Here is a 17,436-nt window from a genome sequence, read left to right on the forward strand (position 1 = left end):
ACCGGAGTCCAGGGAAGGGTCCCAGGGCCCAGAAGAAACCAGGTAGGTGGGGTCACAGTGCCAGGTGGACTTGGGTCCTCAACTTCCGCCATCTCTCAGGGTGCCACTCAGGCTAATACATCCTGAGCTCAGATCTCCAGCCGCAAAAACAAAAAACAAAAAACAACATAAAACAAAACAAAAAACCTGGGCATGGTGACGTAATGAGGTGGACAGAAGACCGTGTCCACTCAGTGTGGCCAATCAGTGTGCTCTGGCCTAAGAGATCTTATCTTTGAAAACAAAGTGGAAAGTGGTAAAGACACCAACTTCACGAGCACTCACACGAGGACTTGTACCTACACTCACTCTGTCCTGTACACACATATCAGATAAATAAAACTGCCCACAATTGTATGCTTTGGTAAAAGACAAGCACTGTAGGTAAACAACGAACTGCCTTCTTCGCCTTCTAAAGTGTTTAAGAACATTCAAGGGGTACACACAGCACAGAGAGAACCTTCTCAAGTCAGCTCAGACCTGGCCTGTCTGGGACAACTCAGACTCTTGCAGTAACAGAGAACAGGCAGCCACAGGGTATTTGCAAATACAGCAAGCAAAGACTTCTCAACGCGGTGGTTTACAGGTGCAGCACTGGCTGCCTCTAAGGCTACATCCTGCCGGGATCAATGGTCAAGGTAAGTTAAACTAAACTGAAATTCTGATAACTCAGAAGGCCAGGCCTGCTACCCCAAATGCTAAATTCTAGAACACTTTTAAATGGCACTAAACTCCTGTGGAAGAGCTCACCGGTTAGCAAGGGAGAGGGGTAAGTAGAGATGGTGGCTCTGCAAGGGACGTCTCTCAGGTCCTGGGGATGTGTTGTGGATCACTTAGTTCTCTGAGCCATGCTGTTGTCAAAGTCTGTGAGAGGATTATTATACAGTCTGGCTTCATAAACAGGCAGTCTTTACACATACAGGTTTATTTTGAGATCGAGAAAGATCTTGCCTAACAGCCCTTTTCTGAATAGTCAGTTGGAGGAAGCTGTAGATTTTAGGCTGAATTGGCCTTTATTGAATAAAATAGAATTCATTGATGTAGAAATTGTTTTTTACTTAGCTACTTATCAACTGTGTCGCCTCACTCTGAATTCAAAATGTACAAGGCCCAACTTACTGAGATATTAGTGGATTGATGCAACACAGCTCTTGTCGAAGGAGAGGGAGGGTGTCCTCTGAGGTGTGGCTCAGGACACAGATTCAGGTCGGCCTGACAAGTCTCACCATGAAAGAAGCGCACAAAGTTTTATTATCACAAAACAAAAGAAGTTGTAAGTCAGCACTTTCTTTTTCTTATTGATCTTGGTAGGAGCATGAGGTAAGGGGGCTTCATACCAGGGAAAAATCTTCTCAGTCTTGGGTGGTGACGTCATTAGTGTCCCGGTTGAAGGAGGACACGGGTTAATGATACAGCTGAGACCTTTACTTAATAGTCCCAGGAATGTTAGGTCGGATACAAAGGTAAAAGATTATTTAAAGGACTAAAATAACCCAAGATGGAGTTGGTTCTCCACTGGCCACCTTCTGTCTCTCCACAGCCATGATGCTCCAGGGCGGTGGTGGCTTTCAACCTTCCTAACCCTGTGACCCTTTTTACAGTTCCTCGTGCTGTGGTGACCTCCAACCATAACATTGTCATTGCCACTCCATAACTGTAGCTGCTGTTAGGAACTGTAATGTGTTTTCCAATCATTTTAGATGATCCCTGTGCAAGTGTCATGCAACCCCTGTGAAAAGGTCCTTTGACCCCCGTAGGGGTCTTGACCCACAGATTAAGAACCGCTGCACTGGGAGTGGGGATGGGTTAGGGGGTTTTAGGAGGGGAAACGAGGAAAGGGAATAACATTTGAAATGTAAATAAAGCAAATATCTAATAAAAATTTGAAGGAAAAAGAAACCCTGCTGCTTTATACAGCCATGGTCTGCAGCTGCAGGGTCTCTGCTATGGAAATCACCTCGTCAGAGACCTCTAGTTCACGGATAATGGACAGGAGGGGCAGCCATCACGAAGCTGATGACGAGCATGTATTGGGAAGCACAGAGGTCCTTTCTGTCCGAGGATAACCTGAGCATAATTCTTCCCGTAGTGTAGAGCTTCCCGCAGGAGTGCAGCGACGGAGGCCATTAGCCAGCCTCCTCTTTCAACAAGGCAAGCGCTACCCAGGGCTACCAGCTGTCCCTTGCACCTCGAACAGCCTTCACTCCTAACAGCCTGGAAGCAGAGTGGAAGTGTCCCCCAGTGTCCCCCACGTCCTTGAAAGCCTCCCCACCCACAGGCCAGGGCCAGTGGCTTCCTCCTCCTGACCCTCCCCCACCCTCCACGTTCCCAGACGGCCGAAGGCCAAGACCTTTTCCTGATTTTCTGTTTCCTCCTCAGGAAATGATATGATTATAATAAAATACCGAGAAGAATAGTAACTACATTTGCCCTTCCTTCTTGGACTCTATTTTTAAAAGCGCTTCTGTATCTGGTATCTCATGTGAATCACTCACTCCCAAGTCTTCCCTATCAAGGGTGATATTTATTCCCTCTTGAAAAGTCACAATCATTTTAAAGGTGTTAAAGATTACTCGTGGTACTTGGTAAAAGGGCGAGGGAGGCTGTATTCAGATCCACCCCAATAGGCTACAGGACCGCTGCAGGGGGTCCCACAGTGGGCAAGTGTGGGTTCCACCCAATACAGTGAGAACAAGTAGGGATCTGGATACAGGGAGCCTGCTTGTGCGCCTGTGTGTACCATGCATACATGGTACAGTCCGTAAGAGGAGACAAGGGGAGCGGTGGGGGTGGGGTGGGGTGGGGTATTCTAGCTCAGCTGACCTTAACGACCTGAAACTGCTGAAGGCCGGGAAGGTGGGAAGACACCACCCAGGGGTTGTAAAGGATGAGGAACTAGATCAAGTGTGTATACTGAGGAGGCCGGATGAACTGACTACTGAATTCTTTGCTCCAGGGCTGCCGATGGCACCCAGGTAATAAACACACTCTCTTATCACTGAGCTACCTCCCTCAACCACACAAGCTCTTAGACAGTTCCTTGTTAATATAGGGCTCTAAAAGGCTGGAGAGTGAAGCCTGGTGGTACCTGCTGAAAGGGTTCAGAGAGGACGGTTTGAGTCTGACAAGATTGAGTCCACCATCTGAGGTCCCTTCGGAACACACTTCCCAACAAGCCCCTAGTTACCGAATCAGCCAAACACCCTTTGGGGGTGGTGCCTCGGATCTTATCAGGGGTTTGCTGGTGATTGAGCATCTAATGAAGGGGATTTCTAGGAAGGTGAAAAGAAACAAAATACAGCTAATGGTTGCCAAGCATTATCTGAGTCCATAGGGCATCTTAGACAGTTTGGACGGCCTGGAGGTGGACAACAGGGCAGTCTAAAGGTAGCCCTACTTCTGCTTACCACTCTGGGAAGATGGCAGCTAGCACGCAGTCTCCAAGTTAGTGGGGAGGGAGGCAGGAGCGCGAGGCTCTGGTTTGTGGTGCTGCAGCAGATTTGAGAGGGAGAGAGAAATGGAGGCTCCATACTGTGGGGGGCGGAGACGGGAAACTGGGGGTGCTAGAGTTTCCTACTGAAACAAAATCTCTCTAAACAGTTTTCTTGTCCGTCAAAAAATAAACCACACCACTGAACCTTGAGATTTATACCAGTATCTTTGTACAGACTCAGATTATTCTTGCTCACAAACCTGTTCTCAGTGGATTTTTGACCAATCATTTACCGAGCATAGCACCTTTATGCTGTCAGAATAAAACATCTTATTCTGAGTGGCTCAAGGAACCGCTAATGTATTGTCTTCACCTTTCTGGAGATTAGCAGATTCCCTGATCACAAAAAGTCTACTGCCTCCCTTCTGTGTTCTCGGTGGGAAAGGGCAGACAACTCTCTGGCTGGCGCTTCCATTTCAGGGCCCAAACACCATCTTGAGGCTCAGAATCACTGCCCAAGGCCTCACATCCTCACTCTGCCCCCCTGAGGATTAAGATTTTAAATTCTGAATTGGGAGAAAACACCGACACCCACACCTAGCCAGAAAAGGAATTTATCTTATCAGAAAGCTGCTTTATCTTGTTGGACTCCACCCCTACCCTGCCCCACAGTCTAGGGAATCTGAGCTTTGTCTTTTAAAATGCTACCTGAGACTACACATCAAACGGCAGCTACGGACTTGGCTTTGGAGCCACTAACTTGGGTGGATTCCTTTCTTAGTCACATCTTAAGGTCTCTAAAGTTTCCGTCAGGAAGTGAGCTACATGAAAGGCTGAAGCCTACCACTTAGACACCAGCCTAAATATTAACTCTAGAAAGGCAGCTGAAAATACCATAGGGTCTAATCACGCTGGACACATCCCTACAGACCTTCCCATCAAAGCCTTGATAATCTAACCAGTGTTTCTAATTGTGTCCCTTTTCCAAGATTCTTACTGCACTTAATCAAGTGTACTGAGAAGAGACGACTGCTCAGGAATTCCTCCAGTTCAGAAGGGACGAGGAGAGAGGACTGGCCAATGCTTTGTTTCTTTTTACAACAGTATAATAGAAAACATCAAAGAGCTAGCGGCTTTGTAGACAAAAAAACATAACCTTCCTGTTGTTGTTGGTTCCTTCCACTGTAATGGTCTCTGGCTACCAGCTTTGAGGGCCATTAGCTTCCTAGCTGGAGTCCTAAAAATGTCAGCTCAGTCCAGTGTGGTTTTTCTGAAGTTTAATTTTTGGGTGTCAATCCCCAGATCAGGGATTCTGGGGAGCTGGAGGTATTACTTCTGGGAATGTCTGTGTGTCTCTGTGGGTGTTTTAGAGAGACTGACAGTAGGTCAGTGTACAAAAGGAGACTATAGCTTCACTGAGCCAAAATAAGTTGTTTTTAGTCAAGTGTTGTGTTATAGCAAGGAGAAAAGCACTCCCGGAAGGCGCTCCAGGAATGTTCCAGGGCAGGGAATCCGGTGGTACCTGCTCTGGGCCTGCCACTTCTCTAATCATTCCATCTTCCTGAAAGAAGAGGGCTAGGGCTGGGTGGAGTCTTCTCTAATCATTCCATCTTCCAGAAAGAAGAGGGCTAGGGCTGGGTGGGGTCTTAGGTACAGAGGCACCTTCTATAGAAAAGTGTATCCCTGGATGCCTCAAGGCATAAGAAAACTCGATCGTTCTAGAATGCAGTTTAAAGGATTTTTGTACAGAAAACAACAAGCCAAAGTTTCACTGAAATCAGTTAATACCATAAGAAATATTAAGCCAAAAGAGAAGGAAAAAGAGGAGGAGGAGAGGGAGGATGGAGAAAGAGCAGAGGGAGGAGGAGGAAAGAAAGGAGGAGGAGGAAGAAGAGGAAGAAGAGGAGGAGGCCTTTCCCTTCCTTGTGACTTTCTCTTGCTTATGACTCCTGTCGTCACATGCTGTCTGGAAACCTTCCCACCCCCAGGACGGAACTGCCCTAAGCTTTCCCAGGCAAATGGCTGTGCAGCGTCCTCTTTGGACCCAGAGTTGAACTTCAGGCCTGTGCAGACTCCGTACTGCCCAGGGCTCTGTCAACAGGACTCGGTGGAGGGTGGGTCGTGTTCCATGACGCCCCCTACTCCTCTGCTGGGGACTTGTATGCTCGTCCTGTCTGCGTCTAGGACTTAGGTTCAGAAAAGTCGTTGCAAGTGTAGGTGTCACTTTTCCATTGTGACAAACTGCCACCACCCAGAACAACCCATAGAAGAGATTACAGTCATGGCACAACCGATGGTTACAGAGAAATGAGAGACAGTCACAGCGGAGAGGCTTGGCAGCAAGCGGCATGCAAGGTGTCTCGAGGAAGCCAAGAGCTCACACTTCTAACAGCAAGTAGAAAGCAGAATTGGAAGCAGGGTAGGCTATATCTCCCCAAAGCCTGCCTCTATTAAAGGCCACACCTCCTAAAGCCCAACAGCACCGACTGGGGACCAAATGTTCAAAGGACTGAGCCCCTGAGGAACGTTCATCAACCAAACTTCCACAACAGGCCTAGTGGATTACCTGACACACATTTTTGGTAGGCTAATTATGACAAATAGTCCTTTGACATAAAAGCCCCGGGCCAGCAGTTCTGATCGTATGGCTGGGATGACCTAGCCTTGTTAGGTGTTTGTCTGGGCTCTCCTTGGCTCAGTGCCAGGACTTGTGGGGCAAGAGTGTCTGAGCTTAGCTCCTGGTGAGCAGGATCCCAGGTGAGAACCGCTCCTTCACTCTGCCGTCCAGGATCTGCAGCACTTACCTAATCAGGTCGCTAGCTGCCAGGACGTCTGATGACCAGGCCAGGCTCTCATGAGGCCCAGGCCTTCCACCCAAGGACACAAGGGCAACAGGAACAGAGGCGGCTGGAAGCTAAGGCCGATGAGTATACACTGAGGAGAAACCGTCACTTAGGATTTGTCAGTAGGCACAGGACACGCTTACGGCATGGATGAGCTTTTAAAAGGAGACAGGCAGCAGTACCCATGAGCGCTGGGTGATTCGTCACACAGATGACATTTATAGTGGCATCACATCCAAGAGAGGCAGCCACGCACCTGAAGTGGCCTGCAGGAACAGAACCCGTGATAAGAAGGAACATTTAAGACGTCCCACGGGGAGGCAGCCCACAGTGGCAGATGGCCCAGCTCACTCGGGCTTAGGAATTGGGCTTCCTTGTGAACAGCTGAAAGGAAACTGCTTTTCCTTTAGGTCTCATTTCTGGGACTGAGGACAGGGCTTTTTAACTCTGACTAAAACAGCTTAAACCACGCATGTTTAGGCAATGCCACAATACCTAAGTTTATACGCCTATTTATATCAGAGGAATTGAAAAAAGAAAGTAATTCTCAAGCCAGTTTCCAAATTCATGGAATTTTAATAATAAGCTGTGGCTCGTTACCACAACAATAATATCTTAAGACACTGGATAAACAACTTCCACTGAAGATTGTGAGCTGAAGTCGTTTGTGGGAAACACTTGAAATGCCCTCAACCTGACAAAAATCAGAAATGAAAGGAAAAGACACGTGAGGGGAGGGGAGAGCGAGAAGACCCCACAGGGAAGACAAAAAGACCCGGCAGCCTGCGGCTGGATTATATAGGGAAGGGCAGCCTAGCCCCGGGGTCAGGAAGTTTAGGGTGGGGCAGGGTATCCCAGCCTTAACCTGTAGCAGGTCAAGACTGAAGGATGCTGGGAGAACCTGGCCTCCTGGTCCTCTTTGATGGTTTTTTTTTTTTTCCTTTTTTTTTTTTCCTTTTTTAGGGTTTTTTTCGGGACACGGTTTCGCTGTGTAGCCATGGTGTGGCAGGAACAATGAACACGGTCATTGGAGGCAAGACAGCCCTGATTTTCTAAAGCAGAGCGACATAGGCCTGCTCCTGGGCCCTCCTTCCGTGTCAGCAACAGTGTATCTATGGTCTAGGGAAAGGAAGGTCAGACAGTTTACAAGGTTGGAGGAAATGCAATTATTACTAAGACCTTTGGCTGTCCAGGGAGGTCTCTGAAAGGAAAGGAGGATGAATGGGGGGAAAGGAGACAGGGAGGGAGACTACGGGATTCTTTCCGAGTATCAAAACACATTTTGACAAAGGAAAAACAACATTCAAAAGTTGTGTCTGAGGAACCGTAGGGTGGGGGCTCCCGCAGCCTGCCGTTTCTTATCTAGGCAGACTGCAGGCATCTGGGGTGGGGGTTCCTGTTTGGTCTCGGGCTTTGATGTGGTCGGATGGTCTGTAAGAATAGCTGGTCTGTGTAAACATACAGGTTCTGGGGGGGAGGAGTTGAGTATTGGCTCTGATGGAAGGGGTCTCACAGTGTAAATGGTCACAGCCGAAGGTGCCTCGACTAGACGCTCGCTGAATCGCTGAAAAAGTCCGGAGGCCCACCACCTGTTGCTTTAATTTTTCCATAGGAGCGTCTATGCCGACATAATGTTCCTTTTATATCTGCAGACATGATGTTTCTTTTATATCAATAGGCAGATTTCGGGATTCGGGATGCAGCTCTGCGGTTAAGGGCTCCTGTAGCTTGTGCCAGGCTGGGGTTTGATCTCTAGCACAGCAACAAAAACAAAGCCTTTCTCGAGTGAGCTACTGAGCGCCAAGGACCTGCTCACAGCCCGGGCCAGGCTCAGCTCTTAGCTGCTCTTCCAGGGCAGAGACCGAGTGTCAGAGACTCCCGGACTGCTCTGCATCAGCCCCTTCAGGCTGGTGCTGGGTCGGGTCAACTTGCGGAAAGCCAGAGTCTTTGAAAAAAAAAAAAAAAGCCTATTGAGAAACAGCCTCTGTGACATCCAGCTGTAGGGCATTTTCCTAAACAGGGGTTGATGGGACCGGGCCCAGCCCGTTGTGGGTGGGGCCATCCCTGGGCTGGTGGCCCTGGGTTTTATAAGAAAGTGTGCTAAGCAAGCCAGGAGGAGCAAGCCAGTAAGCAGCACCCCTCCATGGCCTCTGCATCAGTTCCTGCCTCCAGGTTCTAGTCGGGCAGCTATATCTGCAGACTGGAGATGTTTTAAAATTATACACATATAATATCAACCTACAAAAGGGCTCTATCTCCCAACAGCTAAATTGTTCCTAATCTGATAGGCTCATTTTCTTCTGGGTTACTACCACCCGAGAAAGTTGGAGCTCTTTGGCTGCAGTGACATTTCTGTGGTGGTTAGAGACAACTCCATGCTCCCATTTTTTTTTTTTTTGATTTTTTTTATTCGATATATTTTTTATTTACATTTCAAATGATTTCCCCTTTCCTGGCTCCCCACTCCCTGAAAGTCCCATAAGCCCTCTTCCCTCCCCCTGTTCTCCCATCCACCCCTTCCCACTTCCCTGCTCTGGTTTTGCCCTATACTGCTACCCTGGTCTTTCCAGAACTAGGGGCCACTCCTCCATTCTTCTTGTACCTCATTTAATGTGTGGATTATGTTTTGGGTATTTCAATTTTCTAGGCTAATATCCACTTATTAGTGAGTGCATACCATGATTCACCTTTTGAGTCTGGGTTGCCTCACTTAGTATGATGTTTTCCAGCTCCATCCATTTGTCTAAGAATTTCATGAATTCATTGTTTCTAATGGCTGAATAGTACTCCATTGTGTATATATAACACATTTTTTTTGCATCCATTCTTCTGTTGAGGGATACCTGGGTTCTTTCCAGCTTCTGGCTATTATAAATAAGGCTGCTATGAACATAGTTGAGCACGTATCCTTATTACATGCTGGGGAATCCTATATGCAGGTGGTATAGCAGGATCCTCCGGAAGTGACGTGCCCAGTTTTCTGAGGAACCGCCAGACTGATTTCCAGAGTGGTTGTACCTGTTTGCAACCCCACCAGCAGTGGAGGCCATGCTCCCATTTTTAACCTCCTAGTTGCCAGACATACTGGCTACCAATACATTAGAGCCCTGTTGTAGTGGTGTCAGTGTCTTGGGAGAAATCATGCTAAGGTTAGTTACATGAATATAGGAGTTAAAGCAACTGTCACTGGGTCCCAGGAGGCTGCAGGCCACTATGGGGGAGCTGCTATTGACAGTTAGGGTCCTATTTATTGTCTTTACCTTGCTTATCCAGGCTTCTCCAAGATTTCCTACCTAGTTTAGTCAAGTGTTCCAGAGTATGGAAATAAACAAGGCCCCGAGGGAAGAGATTAACAGTGTGACCAATACAGGGCAGACTCCTGCAGCCAGCCAGGGTGGGAGCCCTGCAGAGGGTGTGGCTCCAGTGGCCCTCTGGGGTCTGTACCCAGAACCAAAAGCTCACAGTGGCTAGAGTTCCTAGGTCCTGGTGGGGGCCGTGTGCTGGGCTGGGACCTCACTGGAAAGTCACTGCGAATGGATGAAACGGGGTGCCTTTCTGTGGTTCTCCCTGAGTTACAAACAGGGCAAAAATCACTGAGGCTGATTACCACAGATGCCATGTCTATGTGGTCTCTGGGCTGATTGTGCTCTGTGAGAGCACGTGACTCCTATTGGGAAGACAAGGAGTTAGTCCGAGACACAACTAGCTCTAGCCAGCTAAAGACCGGCTTTGGGGAACTGCACTTCCCTCACCTCCCGCTGTGTATTTCTCTGTGGCGCAGCCTTATTTGTTCAGACGCTGTGCCACAGATAGGATCTGAACACTCCGCCCGGCTCCTTCTCAAGCTGCTGCTGCTGGATCAGACTGCTCTGTCCTCTGTGGACTATCTACTCTCCCTCAGACTCCAGCACAAGATGCACAGAAGTCCTCATTTGCTCCCAAGAACACGCAGTTGTCTTTGGCACAGAGGCCGGGCTGTGAAGGCAGCAGCGAGTGGTCGGTCGTTCCTTTGTCTAGAGCTCTGGGCTCTTTTGTGTTGCTTTCATGATAAATAATTTTCAAGGTCGGCCGGGGCACATGCAGTGCACTGAATAATCAGAACCAACATCAAAATGTAGTTTCGTTTCCTTTTGTTTTAATTCAAAAGCCAAAATCACTTTTCTAGTTTGAAAATCATACCCCGTGGCTTCCAGGTCTTTTATCTCTGTGCCAATAGCGCCATTTTCTCCCAGTGGGTCTCTCTGTCTTACTGGTGGCCACTCTTCCCCTCTAATTCTTTTCACCCAGCACGTGTCCCTAGAGCAGAGTCAACATCAGTGGAGCATCTAGGTGAACCACACGGCGGTGACACATCAATTTCCTGTATACTATCCCACGATTGCGACAGTATCGCCTGCTTGGACTGAAGACATTTCCCAGGACAAAGCAGTTTGCATAGGTAAATGTGTGCACGTGCACCAGTGTGTGTGCGTGTTTCTGTGCCAGTGCGTGCATGTATACCACTCCCAAGCACGACACCTGGAGTGTGTCCCTCAAACCCATGCTTTGCCGGAACAAGTCACATCACTTGTAATTTTGGGAGGTTTCTCTTGGACACGGAAAGCCGACATCCAGTCATGTAGAAATGCTGGATTTGTTTCTGTGGCTTCTTTGTTACACTGCTTGTGATGTTGTTTGTGTTGCTACCAGAAGGCCAGTGTGATCTTCAGAGAAGAGAGCACCAGCCCATATCACTGTTGCCCAGGCTGGCCCTCAAGACTCATAAAGGGAAATGTGTGGGAACTCCTGGCTGTTTACAGCCTTCCCACGAGGCCCACTGCCCGCTTTGACTATTGACTTGGCCATTTTATATTTCCAAACATGGGACGCCAGATACCAGTGCGCCCTCATCTGAGTGCTGAGCAAGACAGCGCTCTCAAGAACCCTGGCCCGCGGGTACTCAGGAGGCTCCTCGATCACTGGTTTGTCTACTTCTGCTTTACAAGACCTTGTTAAGATGCAGCAGGTCCTTCAGGCTGTGGCGCCGCAGGCTCACTATTCCAAGGACTCAATCTAGCGATGTAATCCGGGCAGCATCCACAGCTGAACGTAACCCGGATTCACGACTTTACTGCACCCCGGGGCAGACCACAGCCCAGGTGCTCGGCCTCCAACAAGAAGCCCAGTGAGGTGTGAGGCAACAGGGACATGGGCACTTGTCACAGCACCCTCTAGTACTTTGACATTCAAGAAATCCCAGAAAACTGTCACACCATTGAGGGGAGATCATTTCACATGCCTTCTTGTTATATGTTAAGTAGCTGTCTTCAGACACACCAGAAGAGGGTGCCAGATCTCATTAGGGATGGTTGTAAACCACCATGTGGTTGCTGGGGTTTGAACTCAGGACCTTCAGAACTGCAGTCAGTGCTCTTAACCACTGAGCCATCTCTCTAGCCCTTCACATGCCTTCTTTCTTCTGTATTTCTCCAGTGTGTGTGTGTGTGTGTGTGTGTGTGTGTGTGTTTGCATGCCTAGGGCTTCACTTGCTTAGGCAAGTGCCCCAGCTTTAAGCAGCATCAGCTCATTGGCTCTTTGATGGAGTCTATGATGCTTTCCATGGTGAATTCAAGGTCTGTCAAGCAGCTAGAGTTACAGGATACAGGTCGAGATATGGTAGACACCAATATTCAAGGTCGCTATTTAAACTCAAGCAGAAAAAGTATACCAAGTCCTGCCCCTCAAATAACAAATGCTCCTTCCTGTTTGTCCACGTCTTACAATGCCATGAACACAGGCCTCTTCCAGATAGCTCAGCCCGTTTCCACTGCATGGAGACCTCAGGCATGCAGCGCTGGCCACAAGGACCTGTACCCCAACCAGACGTGAACACTGGGGCACGGTGGGTGCTGCGCTCAGACCTTTGCAGCTCGCAGCCTTGAGACGTTCTGAGGTCTCTATCTGCAGCAGAGTGCCTTCTCCTCAGACCGCTTTTAGGCTTCCTTTCCTGCCATCAGTTGGAGGAAACAGACTTCTTTGGGGACAGTCATTGCCTTCCCTCATGGTGCAGCAGGCTGCTGCCCCTCCCCCCACCCCAGTCCCAAGTCTGGGAAGTGTGAGTCAAGGGCCCTGGAGCTGAGGCCAGATGGGGATCTCGGTCTCTTTCCTTCGCTGTCTTTCACGGAGTCTTCTTTTGTTTCATTTATGTACACTGGGTTGGGTTTTTAGCTGAAGAACTTAAATGTTAGGAACAGGCGAAGGTGTGTCATGTTTCTCCTCAGTGGTGGAAGTCCTAGGAACCACTTCCTTGGGGTGTGATTTGCTATTTCCTTCAGAAAAGGCCCTTAGCTACTGAGAGTGCTTTGGATTCCACTGATGGTTCATTTTCAGGATGTTTTTCTTTGTGCTCATTTTGTGGTCCTGGGGATCAAACCCAGAGCCTCCACATGCCAACTGCACACTCCAGCACCAGACCCAGAGCCTCCACATGCCAACTGCACACTCCAGCACCAGACCTAGAGCCTCCACATGCCAACTGCACACTCCAGCACCAGACCTAGAGCCTCCACATGCCAACTGCACACTCCAGCACCAGACCCCAAGCTACTCATTTTTCCTTCCTGTATCCTATAATCTTAACCACGGATTGATTTTTTTCCTTAGGATGCAACACAACAGATGCTCTTGACTTTCTTCTATGAGCTGTGATTTCAGTTCTAATTCATGAGATGAGCTGGGTTGGTTGTTTTGGTTGTTTTGGTTTGGTTTTGTCCTGCATACTCGGATTTTCGAGGAAGGTGGTCATGCAAGGTGCCCAGGGCAGCCATCCCGGAGCTGAGCCACAGTTAATGACTGTGGAACCCTGCCCTGTCCCTAGACCAGGACCCCACCCAGGAAATAATCCAAAGGTGCTGATGAAACTGTGTGGCTGGGGCCTCTCCTCACCTTTGCGAGGCTGGAAGGCTAGGCTGCGGTCATTATAGTTCCTCAGAAGAGCGGATGATTGAGAAAGAAAGAGAAGCTTCCATCAGACACCGGAGGGCAGTGGCTGTGTTAGGGGCAACCTCAGCCATCTTGGCCGGAAGAAGAAGATCCAGTTTGTTTTTTTTTTTTTTTTTTGAGACAGGGTTTCTCTGTATAGCCCTGGCTGTCCTGGAACTCACTCTGTAGACCAGGCTGGCCTCGAACTCAGAAATCCGCCTGCCTCTGCCTCCCAAGTGCTGGGATTACAGGCGTGCGCCACCACCGGCCTGGTTTAGAAGATCTGAATATTATCACGCCTAAAACTCGCTTCTTTGCCATATTGATGATCTTGATTTAAAAGAGATTGAGAGCCAGCTAGTGTTGAGCAAATTCTCCTTTTCACGCCTATTGCCTTTAAAGTACACACTTTCCCTTTGTGCGCACACAGAAAAGAAATGTTGCCAACAAATGGATCCAGCCAAGAAGAGAGGGGCTCCCAGACAGCATTCATCAGCAGAGGGAGTCCGTCTTGTCGCACAGCCGCCCTGACAGCCCACACCCTCTCTGTAGCGCCTGTAACAGTTATGCTCCCGCGAACCCCCGCAATGGAGTGAAGACCGAAGTGCTTTTCTCCTACTGATGAGTTAAAACAAATTCATAGACAGCCTAAGAACCCAAACAGGCAGCAGAAAGTGATTTGCCTTCCACCTGGATCCCATATTTAATTTCTGTTACCATTCTGACTCTTTTGTTCGGTGTCTAAACTGGAAGAGAGTAACTTCCTAAGGCTTTGTGTGGCTGGCCAGATGCACAGCTTTGCCACCTCAGGAGGAAGTCCCACCCCACCCCCACTGTACCGAGGCCCAGGGAGATCTAGAGGGCATGTGAAAAATTAAGGGCTCAAACTGTTTTGTGGCGGCAGGGTGCCGACTTTAGAGTTCTCGGCTCCACCTGAAGTACAGTGGCTTCAAGTTGCTCTGGGCCTGGCTGGTTTTCTGTACAATTAAGTTCATTTAAACACAGGGCTCCCTGGCCGAAATGTCATGGTGAAAACCACCAACCCAGTCCAACCTCTTTATTTTCCCCGTGGCTCCCTCGGGGGAATGTGCTTTACTACAGGTCATAGAGCGAGTGGTTTGGCAGAGTTGCCGAGGCCAGTCAGAGGCACCAGTAGCATCACCCAGACCTACCGCAGCCCGGAGCCCAGCGGTCCAGGACAGTCCTCTTGGATCTCACGCGGACGCTTGGCCTCCTCCCACGCCCAGAACGTCCCATTCCACCTAATACTCTGTGCCTGCCACCGAAGGTCTCCGAGTCCAATCTGCCTCCAGCCAGAGCCCCACAGCCACAAAATTACAGTTTCTGAAAGCCCAGAATGGCGTCTGTAGTGTACAGTGTGCGAGTCGCGGCTCTGAAGGACATGGAATCGCTTAGGGAAATGAAAGGACAGAAAAAACTCACAGCAAAAACCAAAAGGCAGCGCTTGACCAACCCTTCTGCCAGACCCCAAATGATTGCAAACAGCAGCAACAGAAAAACATTTAACCCTCAGAGTTCTGCTCCTGGAAAGAAGAGAATGCATCGGATACTGTTTGGTACCCATCAGCTAGCGGCCGGCAGCCAGGCAGGCAGGCCCTCTCTACCCTTAACACACCCACCAGGGGATCTAAGACCTTAATGCTGATGCCTGGTTTCACTTGGGTCCTTTTCTCCAGTATAGCTTAAACAGCTACGCTGAGGTTTCCCAACTCCCCCCACATCTGCTTTAAGACAACAAAAGACACACGTGAGTTTGCCTAACATCTGCTCCCTTTTCAGTGTTCCTCCCTGGAGGATGTGAACCAGTGGTCTACATAATAGTGGAAAGTCACTAACAATTTAAAAACTCTTCTTGTTAACCAAGAACAGTTACTGGAGATACTATATAATCCACGCCCTCCCTTACCTCCCTAGTACAGTTACGTGAATGACTGTGCTCTTTATTTAGAGAGGACAGAATTAACTATTTCTTTTTCAAACAGGGAGAGGCATGAATACAGTCCCTTGACGCACAAAGCAGGCAACCAAATTTTACCCACTTGGGAGAGTCTCTGGGCTTGCGTACTCTAATGTGAGCCTGGACAGGGGTGGTGGTGGTGGTGGTGGTGATGGTGATGGTGGTGATGGTGGTACGGCATTTTATCATGGTGTCTCCCCTACCAGATGCATTTGTTTTTAATGATTGAAGAATCATATCTTCATTGCACAAAAATAAGAAAATTCAGTAAGCTATACAGATGAAGCAATCCATCCTCAGAAGTAGCCTTGAGGAACATTTGCATGCATTTTTTCCCCAGTATTTAAACATATACTTGAGGTCAGACTCCCTATGGTTTTTGAACTGCATTTGAAAATTAACAGACTTTTGGGTTGGAGATAGAGCTTAGCAGGCATGTGTCACTGTATCAGGCTAAAATTATCTTTTAAAATTTTTATAAGAAATGTTTGGATATCTTGAGTTCTGAGGAAAGTCATCTGATATGGGGGGATCAAATGTCCCAAGGTGAGTTTTGATAGCACAGCACTAATCTAGTCAGATTCATAAATGCAGATGAGTCTAGCAGATAAATATGTTTCCTGTTTGCTTTCTATTGGCCAGGCTGAGAGGTGATCTTAGACTTATTTATTGTATGTGATTTTGTTTTTAATGTAAAGGCAGATCTGAGAAGGACTCTGTTGGGACAAACTAACATCAGACCTGAGCTGTTCTGCGCCTCCTGGCTTTAAGTGTGATTTGCATCCAGAACAACTGTGTAAGTCCCAAATGAGAAATGTGGGTCGGGCATGGTGGTCAGGTTTTTTGTAGAAATGACCTGATTTCTAAAACCAGAAAACTGATTTTTCTACAGCGGGATGTTGTATGTGTATTAGAAATTGTATTACAGAATATCATATACTGGTGTTATAGGATATATATATTATAGTCCATATATATATATATATATATATATATATATATATATATATATATATAGCTATGGAATGAGATAGCAAGTCAGATCAGGGGCAGGCTTTCTTTTTCTCTTTCTTTTTCTTTTTAAAGATTTATTTATTATATCTAAGTACACTGTAGCTGTCTTCAGATGCACCAGAAGAAGGCATCAGATCTCATTATAGATTGTTGTGAGCCACCATGTGGTTGCTGGGACTTGAACTCAGGACCTTTAGAAGAGCAGTCAGTGCTCCTAACCGCTGAACCATCTCTCTAGCCTCCAAGGGGCAGGCTTTCTTATTCTTCTCAGTGCTGTCTGGGGTGGGTTACCTGGTAGGCAGCAGTCCCCCAACCTCTACTCCACACATTTGACATTTGGCAGCTCCTTAGGAGTCCCGTGCAGCTGGGTGAAGGCTCTTCTCTCAGACAGCCTCGTGCTAGGCAGATGGAGGCCATGGCTGGTAGAGTGTTCAGAATGACTCAGGACCGTGCAGCCACGGGGAACAAAGTACCGGTAACTAGTACTTGTTGGTTGACGCCATCCAGCAGACGGCGAAGGTAAGGACTGCACAGGCAGGTCATGGTGTTGACAAAGGGACAGGACACGCTCAGGATTTTAAGGTTCTAGCAGCTGAGTTCCTATCTGCATTGAATACAGAGTTTCCATCCTTTCTCTGGTACTTTATTGTGTCCTATCTCCATCTCCCTCCATTTTAATTATTTTTACTGGGCTGTAGTATACTCCTTTGTCCATTCAGGGATGCTATAACAAAATACTATCGACTTGTAAGCTCTAGAACAGTGTGGTCTGTGACCACACTTCCTAACTCTGTGACCCTGTAATACATATCCTCATGCTGTGGTGACCCCAATCATAAGGTCATGGCTATAATTTGCTACAGTTATGAATCACAATGTAAGTAATACCTGTTTTCTGACACTCTTAGGTGACCCCTGTGAATTAGGTCCATTTCGTGTGACCTAATTCTTGCTCCATAGACAACATTTTATTCATGATCTTTCACATGGGGGATGGGACCATGAGACTTATTATAAAGATAGTAAGCTAATCATGAGGGTCACCCTCTTATTCCCAAATCACCCCCAAAGAACCCTCCTCCTTAGCCTTACTTGAAGGTAAAAGGGTCAAAGTATGAATTTTGGGGAATAGACATAATCAGGCCACAAATGACACAGATAACACGAGA

This window comes from Apodemus sylvaticus, chromosome 18 (genome assembly GCF_947179515.1).
Source record: "Apodemus sylvaticus chromosome 18, mApoSyl1.1, whole genome shotgun sequence".
Lineage (NCBI taxonomy): Eukaryota > Metazoa > Chordata > Mammalia > Rodentia > Muridae > Apodemus > Apodemus sylvaticus.